Source organism: Peromyscus californicus, unplaced genomic scaffold, assembly GCF_007827085.1.
Source record: "Peromyscus californicus insignis strain IS unplaced genomic scaffold, ASM782708v3 Scaffold_14__1_contigs__length_90479793_seg_2, whole genome shotgun sequence".
Classification (NCBI taxonomy): Eukaryota; Metazoa; Chordata; class Mammalia; order Rodentia; family Cricetidae; genus Peromyscus; species Peromyscus californicus.
The window spans coordinates 79015971-79024699 of NW_026294436.1; the positions used below are offsets into that span (position 1 = coordinate 79015971).

General features: G+C 38.3%; 1 pseudogene; it reads right to left on the bottom strand.

The window, feature by feature from the left end:
- Positions 1–2439: 2439 nt before the first annotated feature.
- On the bottom strand, positions 2440–3737 carry LOC128109522 (nucleophosmin-like; annotated as a pseudogene).
- Positions 3738–8729: the final 4992 nt, after the last annotated feature.

An 8729-nucleotide genomic window follows, 5' to 3' on the forward strand; every position in this document is an offset into this window, starting at 1 on the left:
AGCTTTGTGCCCCTGCCCTTGTGTGGTTCTTCTAGGCCTAGAAGCCCAGAGCTTTTCTTTAACAGCAACAGCTGCTGAGGATTCCCTGCAGATGAGAATGAAAGTCAAACTTGCTTGCACATTCAAAGGGGATTATTAACAAAGTATGTGGATTTCTTCCCTGGATCTTTGCAGCAAAAAAGCGTATGTTTTTTGAATAATAATGACTTCCCTCTCTTCCATCATGTCTTTCTGATCAGAGCTCCAAGACATTGTATTTTGTCATTTGTCCACTTATGAAAAGGAGAGACGAAAGAACATGAATATTTCCTAGAGAGATTGACCATTATATTTGGCCTGGGATTAGTTCTAAGTCTTCTGGCATCCCAGGATTCCCCTCAGTCAAAGGCCTACAATGGGCCACACTGCTTCTCCCAGTGTCAAAACTGCCCCTACCAAATGCCTAGGTAGAAGAACCATTTGTTGTTTTTAAACATATATGACACAAGTAGTATATGCTTGTTAAATAAAAGTTAGAAAGCACATATACAGAACATTTATGTGTTTACATGTACCCACAGCAAACTCAAACCAGCAAATAAAAACAGGATTCATTCATTCATTGTGCAAATATATCATTTGCATTTTCTAGGAATGTAATCACACTACACATGTCTGAATTTGTGAAATTGCATGTTTATGTACATACACACATCTGTACACACAGAAATGTAGGTATGTACTTAGTGCTTGTTTCTGTTTTTGCATTAGTGTGGGTGTCTTCATGAATATTCTGCCTATGGCTCTCATTATTCTAAAATATGTACTATGTGCCATTGCACCATTTCATGTCAGTCTGCCTATCACTAACGTTATGTTCAAGGTTTTCTTCCTCCAACAGCATAGCTACACAAGATTTTCAGCTTTAAATGTGGATCTGAACGTACTTCCATGTGATTAAGACTTGCATAAATGTTCCCTTGGTGATTTCAGTGTCCACAAGGCTTACCCTTCCAAAATTACCAATATAGTTCATTTGATTTCTTTCAAACTCATCAACCTGGAGACAAAGATTTGGGTTTGGGTGATTTGTTTGGCAATCCCAGTTAGTAAAGTAAGATGAAGAAAGAGAAGCTAAAAGTTGCCATCTTGGGACCTGGGGTTCAGTACCAGAGACCTTCAGAGAAACTAGAATATGATTCAGCTATATCAGAGAGACCAGGCAGTTGGGGTTTTTATTTCTTCCCATAAAAATTTGAGAGTTACCACTGACAAATTAATCCACTGCCCTCTGAAGACCAAGGAAACGCCTGTGACCAGAGAATATCCGTAAGTATCGACCCAGGGAGCCATTAGCCCTTATGAGAACTGTCTCAAATGATCTACAGAGCAGACCAAGGATGCCCTGGAGGGGACAAGCCATGTTTTTCTCGGTGCCCACTCGGTTCCTCAGCTCTCATAGTACCTGCTTTTCTGGTACCTGGATTGTCACCGTACTATCCACTGTTCAGCTTTATCTTTTCTTTTTCACTCTCCTCTGACGCCTTAGCACAATTCTTTGCCACCTTGGAAACTATAATACATGAAAACATAGCCACAGCCATCTTTTCTCTGTCATAGTCTTCACGCCATCATCTATCACTGGCTGTCATAATAATCACTCACTTGCTTATTTCAAAGGTCATTCCTTAGCTAAACCCAAATTTTCTTCCACTCTATATTTGTGTGTGCTGTCTTGTAGACAATCACTTCCTACCACAGTCTCTCAACCTCTAACATCCACGTTCATCCTGACATTCAGTTGGTTATCTTTACTTCCTGTTTCTTTTCTTAAAAACAAGAAGAGAGAAAGAAAGAAAGAAAGAAAGAAAGAAAGAAAGAAAAAGAAAGAAAGAAAGAAAGAAAGAAAGAAAGGAAGGAAGGAAGGAAGAAGGAAGGAAGGAAGGAAGGAAGGAAGAAAGAAAGAAAGAAAGAAAGAAAGAAAGAAAGAAAGAAAGAAAGAAAGAAAGAAAGGAAGAAAGGAAGAAAGAAAGAAAAAAGAGAGAAAGAAAGACCAAAACAACAAATAAACTTAGCCACTCAGAAGAAAACATACAAAGCTCTTCCAACAGCAGCCATCCTTACCTCTCAACTGCCAATAGCTCCCCAGTAAGGGGTGGAGTCTGAGAACATTTACCCCACTTATGAGAGTTTTGACTGTCTTTTTTTTTTTAATTAAAATACTGAGTTTATTTCACATGTATATTTGTCTCCCTACCATTTCCACATCTGACAACCACTGTTACTATGTCCTATCATAACATTCCATACATACTTAAAACCATGTAAAGGGTGGATTTTCATCCTTGAAAACTAAACAGGCATTTTAGACAACACATTCTTGGCAATGGAACCTGGATAACATTTATCAACAGTAGGGAAAATTCTCACTTTGCATTATAAAAAGGACAGCCAGGTATGTCAACTGTTACAGAAATTAAGTAAGATGGAATTATTTCAAACTGTTTAAACCATTTTCTTAAAGAGACTTTCTCCACTGCCAGAGATCTTGAATAGCCTCCTGGTCAGTCATCCAGAAGCAATTCTTCACATAATTAATGAACTTGGCTTCCACTTTGGGAAGAGAACCACCTTTTTCTATACTTGCTTGCATTTTTGCCTTAATGTCTGTAACTAGAGTTTTCCTGCCTTGCCCACAGTCAGGACAAATCTTTGTCACCCGCCAGTCCCACAGCCGCTCAGACCCAACCAAGTAAACACAGAGACTTATATTGCTTACAAACTGTATGGTCGTGGCAGGCTTCTTGCTAACTGTTCTTATAGCCTAAATTAATCCATTTCCATAAATCTATACCTTGCCACATGGCTCGTGGCTTACTGGCATCTTCACATGCTGCTTGTCATGGCGGCTGGCAATGACTCCTTCTGCCTTCCTGTTCTTTCTTTTCTCCTCTCTGTTACTCCCGACTATACTTCCTGCCTAGCCACTGGCCAATCAGTGTTTTATTTATTGACCAATCAGAGCAATTTGACATACAGACCATCCCACAGCAAATGTCTTCTACAGAAGGTCCTTTTGGTGTTTTAGGAGTTTTTCCCTGTTTTTTGAAAGACTCTTGACCCTTTGATCTTGGTGTTGATGGTTTTAAGTCTTTTCCATTTTGGTTTGATTTTTGTGCATTTTTGGCTGAGGTATCTCGTACAGATTTATTCACTGGAACTTTTTCTTCAACTTCCTCATCATCAAAATCATCATCATCATCATCATCTTCATCATCTTCGTCAAATTTTACTTTTTTCTGCGGAAACTTGTTACCACCTCCAAGAGCAGATCATTTTCCAGACATACTTAAGAGTTTTACATCCTCTTCGTCTTCATCTTCTGACTCTGCATCTTCCTCTACAGCTACTAGGTGCTGTCTACTAATGTGCACAGGCCCTGAACCACACTTCAACCTTAAGACCACAGGTGGTGTAATTTCAAAGCCCCCAAGAGAAACTGTTGGTTGTACAGACGTTTTCAAAGTTGCCATTGTTACTTTAATTGGACTGCCTTCATACTTCATTGCTTCTGCCTGTAAGATGTATAACTCGTCTTTTGCCCCTGCCCCTAAACTAACTGTCTTTAGTGATAACTGGTGCTCATTCTCATCATTATCCACCTTAAAGTGATAATCCTTGTCAGCTTTTAGTTCACAACTGAAAAGGTAGTTCTGAGACCTGAGAGGGCTCATGTCTGTGTCCATCGAGTCTTCCATGAGGTGGAGGCGTGCACTTCTGTGTGAGAGAAGTCGGACAGAGGAAACTGCCTACTGCTCCTCAGAACAGACACGCAGGATGGAGTCACACCAGGGTGATTTTGACTCTCTTAATCTTGTTCAGGTAACCCCAGATGCTGTGAGTTAATGAGTGCAATGACCATGCCATATTTAGAAGACAGCATTTTGTAGCACTATTTCCCATCCTCCAACTTTCTTTTTTCTCTCCTCCTGTGATGTTTCCTGAGCCCTGGTGGTGATAGCGGTGATGGTGGTGATGGTAGTGATGGTGGTGGTGGTGTGATATAGGTACCGCATTTAGTGCTGAACACTCAGTCTCTTATTCTCAGTACCTGGAGCAGTTATTCATCTCTCCACTGATTGTTACCCACTGCAAAAAAAGAAGTTTCTCTAACCATGTTGACATCAGCTGAAGTCCATAGGTGTGAACATAAACGTTTAGAAAGCCTTTTGACAACTTGAACACTTAGCAGAATATCAATAGCAAGGTCTACCCTAATGCCTATGACCAGACATGACATTCCTTCTTGTGGATCAGGACTCCAATCAGAAAGTGATTAGTTACTTCTTAACAGTCATGCCATGATTGTATCCACAGGCACATTTTTGCCTGCCAGATCAGTTACAGCACATAGTGCGCAGCACTGGGTGAGACCATTGATATCTTTATTGCAACTTCTTTTATTGTTTTATTAAAAAATAAAACTTGGGAGTTAAGTATTAAGGAATAAACCATGGAGCGATGGAGAAACAATCACTTGTTCTATTCTCCACTCTCCTGGATTGAAAAGGCCGCACATCTCCTTAGGCTACTCCTTATTCCTCCTCTGTGTCTCTCTAGCTTCTTCTGAGTTCTCCAGAAGGCTCTGTGGTCCACTCCAGACAGCTTAGTGTGGACTCCACCCTCCAAACCAAGATCTGAATCCATTGACAGTCTTGAAGTGGCAACACAAACAAATCTCCCTCAACTTTTCCCCTTTTTGTCTAAATTTAAAAGGAAGGATTTTAACTCTAACATAGTAAAGCTATATACAGTCAGAACAATTATCAGTTATTGTCTAAAAAAAAAAGAAAAGCTATTAACTTTAACAAAATGAAACTATATACAATAAGAACAATTATCAAGTAAGAATCACATTCACAATGTCCAATCCATTTGTATTTGGTAAATTCAGAGAAAATACTCCATTATCTATCCTCTCTTGGTGAGTCAAAAGTTTTGTACCTGATTTACTTTCTATCATAATGAAGGAAAACTGTTAACTATAAATCTCTAGTCTTCAACCCCATCAAAGACCAGAGAAGGATATAATATTACCTGAGTAAACAGGGAGTACAGAGCAAGCAACTTCCAAAAATATAGAAATGGCAGAAAAAGCTGGCTGCCTGGACACTCACCTGAGATTCCTCTGCAATGTTGGGGCATCCATCTTTGGCCAACAGGCCTGGAATATCTGACAGACTTTTCTGTGAAGCAGGAATTTTGAAGGACTGTCCTACCTTGTCTTGGAAAAATTTGCCAGCTGCCTTCTTTTGTGTCCTGCTTACCCAATTAGGACAACATACTGTCAGCAGTTGAGGCAAGGGCAGTTTCTTTGCTAGATTTGCCACATTAAAAGAAAACTACATAAGGAGGTCCTTCGATGCCCATCATCCTTTTTTGAAGTAAACTGGTGGTGCCAGGAGCAGACATGTCTCACTGTCATAAAAAGCCTTATGTTATTAAAACATTTTAAATGCCATATTCTGTAGGTCTCTGAAGTGGATGAAGACCATGTATCTATTTAAAATATAAATTTTGTTTGACTTTGAAAACATATCTAATATGACTATAAATTTGATTGCTATAGATGACTTTTCACCTATTTATTATCCTAAATAGCATTCAAGGACTAGAACTTTACCTTTTTAAATGAGCTGCATCAGTATAATACCTTAAACAAGAATAGAAATATATAATAGAGTATAACAAAATGACTTTAAATTTGTGTCAATATACAAAAATCCAAAGCAATGTAAACTATTTGAAACTAGTAATTGCTTTTAGTTTAAAAGTAGATTCAATATTCTACCTTTTTATCCTATCATTTCTTTTTTTAAAAAAAAATTTTATTTATTATGTACACAGAAGAGGGAGCCAGATCTCATTACAGATGGTTGTAAGCCACCATGTAGGTGCTGGGAATTGAACTCAGGACCTTTGGAAGAGCAGTCGGTGCTCTTAACCTCTGAGGCATCTCTCCAGCCCTTTATCCTATCATTTCTATATCCTCCCTTTTTCTTTTAAGAATGAGATCCCTGAATCTAATCTCCTTTGCTTAGTTTCCTCCCTGACTATGACAAACAACAATTTGTAGCCAACCTCCCTAAATGATGACAAGCATCTACTGAATGACCAAAAACCACCCACCCCACCTCTTGGGAATGTGGGTGTCGTGTTCTTAAAATTACTTCCTGTTGTCTGGGGAGTGACAGCATCTTTTTTTTTTTTTTTTTTTTTTTTTGGTTTTTTCGAGACAGGGTTTCTCTGTGTAGCTTTGCGCCTGTCCTGGAACTCACTTGGTAGCCCAGGCTGGCCTCGAACTCACAGAGATCCGCCTGGCTCTGCCTCCCGAGTGCTGGGATTAAAGGCGTGCGCCACCACCGCCCGGCTGAGTGACAGCATCTTAAGGGGATACTGAAAATATTGAGATAAAGATCAGGTCTTGGGAAATCTAGCTGTTGTCCAGTCTCAGTGTGATGGGAAAGTGCAAGGCTTATCTGAAGTCCTGGCTGGAGTAGTCTGTGATTCTGGGCCATCTTAACTAACTGCTTTGAAATTGTCCTGAACAGTTTGTAGTCCAAAGCTGATCTTTGGGTGATATTTGTGAGCTTACTGGCATTACCACAACTCAGGTGGAATTGTCATTGTGAGCTTACTGGCATTACCACAACACAGGTGGAATTGTCATTGTGGGGTCCCATCATTTTTTTTGAAATTTTAAAGGTTGCTGTTAGGAATGGTCATGGTTTACTGCAGAAAACTTAAAAATTGTAAATGTCATATGTAGTAGATCTTGGAGAGGTTAAAGGACCACAATCTATTAAATAAATCCAGGGTACACAAACTTAATTCCTAATTACCTACTTCATACTTAAGCCTAAAATCACATATAGGAAGCTAGATGAAGCCTAATTCTAGACTTAGTACACTATATGACCATTAATAATAGCACAGAAAATTTATATCTATCAATCTATCTATCTAAATTAATTTTATAAATTTTGAGATAATATTCATTCCTTAAGAAAAATTTTAATGAATCAAAATAAATCCAAGGGATTATGAGATTCATAACAATAGAATAGTCCCTTAATTTTGTCTTTTTTTTTTTCTGACCCATACCAGGTGGCTCTTCTGACATGAGACAGAGACTTTGGATTTTCCTTTAACAAGCATGCTTGGGTTTAGAGAAGGAGAGAGCCAAGCTCCAAATGCAAAGCCAGCTTTATATTGTAATTGAGTTGGGACTACAAAAAGACCATTTGCCTTATATGACAGCAGAAACAAACATTTGGGGAGATTTATAAATTTTTTTCCTGTTGATTGCTGTGGATATTGCTCTGTATAAATAAAATGCTGATTGGCCAGTAGCCAGGAAGGAAGTATAGGCAGGACAAGCAGAGAAGAGAATTCTGGGAACAGGAAGGCTGAGTCAGGAGATGCTGCCAGTTGCCACCATGAGTACCAACATGTAAGATACTGGTAAGCCACGAGCCATGTGGCAAGGTATAGATTTATAGAAATGGGTTAATTTAAGATGTAAGAACTAGATAACTCGAAGCCTGAACCATTAGGCCAAACAGTTTAAATAATATAAGAGTCTGTGTGTTTATTTTATAAGTGGGCTATGGGACTGCCGGGGCTTGGCAGGACCTGGAGAGGAAAAACTCTAGCTACAGTTGATATATGTGATATACCATTAAGCCAAATTACTCTTTTTCTGGGGACATTTTCATTGGATGATTCATCCTTCTTCTTCAGCTACCTTATTTGTTCAGTGGTCTTCAGATTCTTTAGTTGGATGCTTTTATTCTCTGAAAAGACAAAACCAAAATCCTGCCCCAACCCTAATTTTGCGGAGCTTCTCTTTTTGGCAGGTTATATCTGATCAAATGAAAGGCATTTTTTAGTCTTATAAGTTAGTTTAGGTTGAATGACCAAGCTGTTTGATGAACTATTACCTCTCCTAATCAAGAGGCAAAACAAATCAAATCTAATCTTTATCAATCTTGACGGTATCTATAGCTTTTCTTCTCCTGTGGAAACAAAAGCAAGCCTCTTTTCCAAGGTAACACATATCCTGGCTTCCATTTTGAGGTCAACACATCTTTCAAGTATTCAGAATGATTTAATTCAGCTGCTTTTTCCATTATTTGATGTCTCTCCACAGCTGTTGTTCCCTTTTCATTAGCATTTTACAAAATTTAAAGTTAATAAAGTATTTTGCAATCAATCTCTTGGGGTCTTTATTACCCTTTTCTGTTTATTAAGGATATCTTTTAAAGTGTGATTAGCTTTTTCTATAACTGCTTGTCCTATAGGATTGTGTGGTATGCCCGTAATATGCAAAATACTATTTCGTTTTACTAGAGAGATATGCTGGAGCATTGTCAATCTTGATTTGTACAGGTATCCTCACAATGGCTATAACTTCTAATAAATGTATAATTACAGAATCAGCTTTTTCAGAACTCAAAGCAGTTGTCCATTGAAATCCTGAATAAATATCTATGGTATGGTACACTTACTTTAATTTTCCAAACTCTGAAAAATAAAACACATCCATTTGCCAAATTTTATTTCTTTGAGTACCCTCTGGGTTACTTCCTACAAGTAGTAAAGTTTCATAATACAAAGAACAAGTAGGACATTTCCTTATAATTTCCTTGTCTTATTGCCAAATAATAGAAAAATCTTTCTTCAAACCT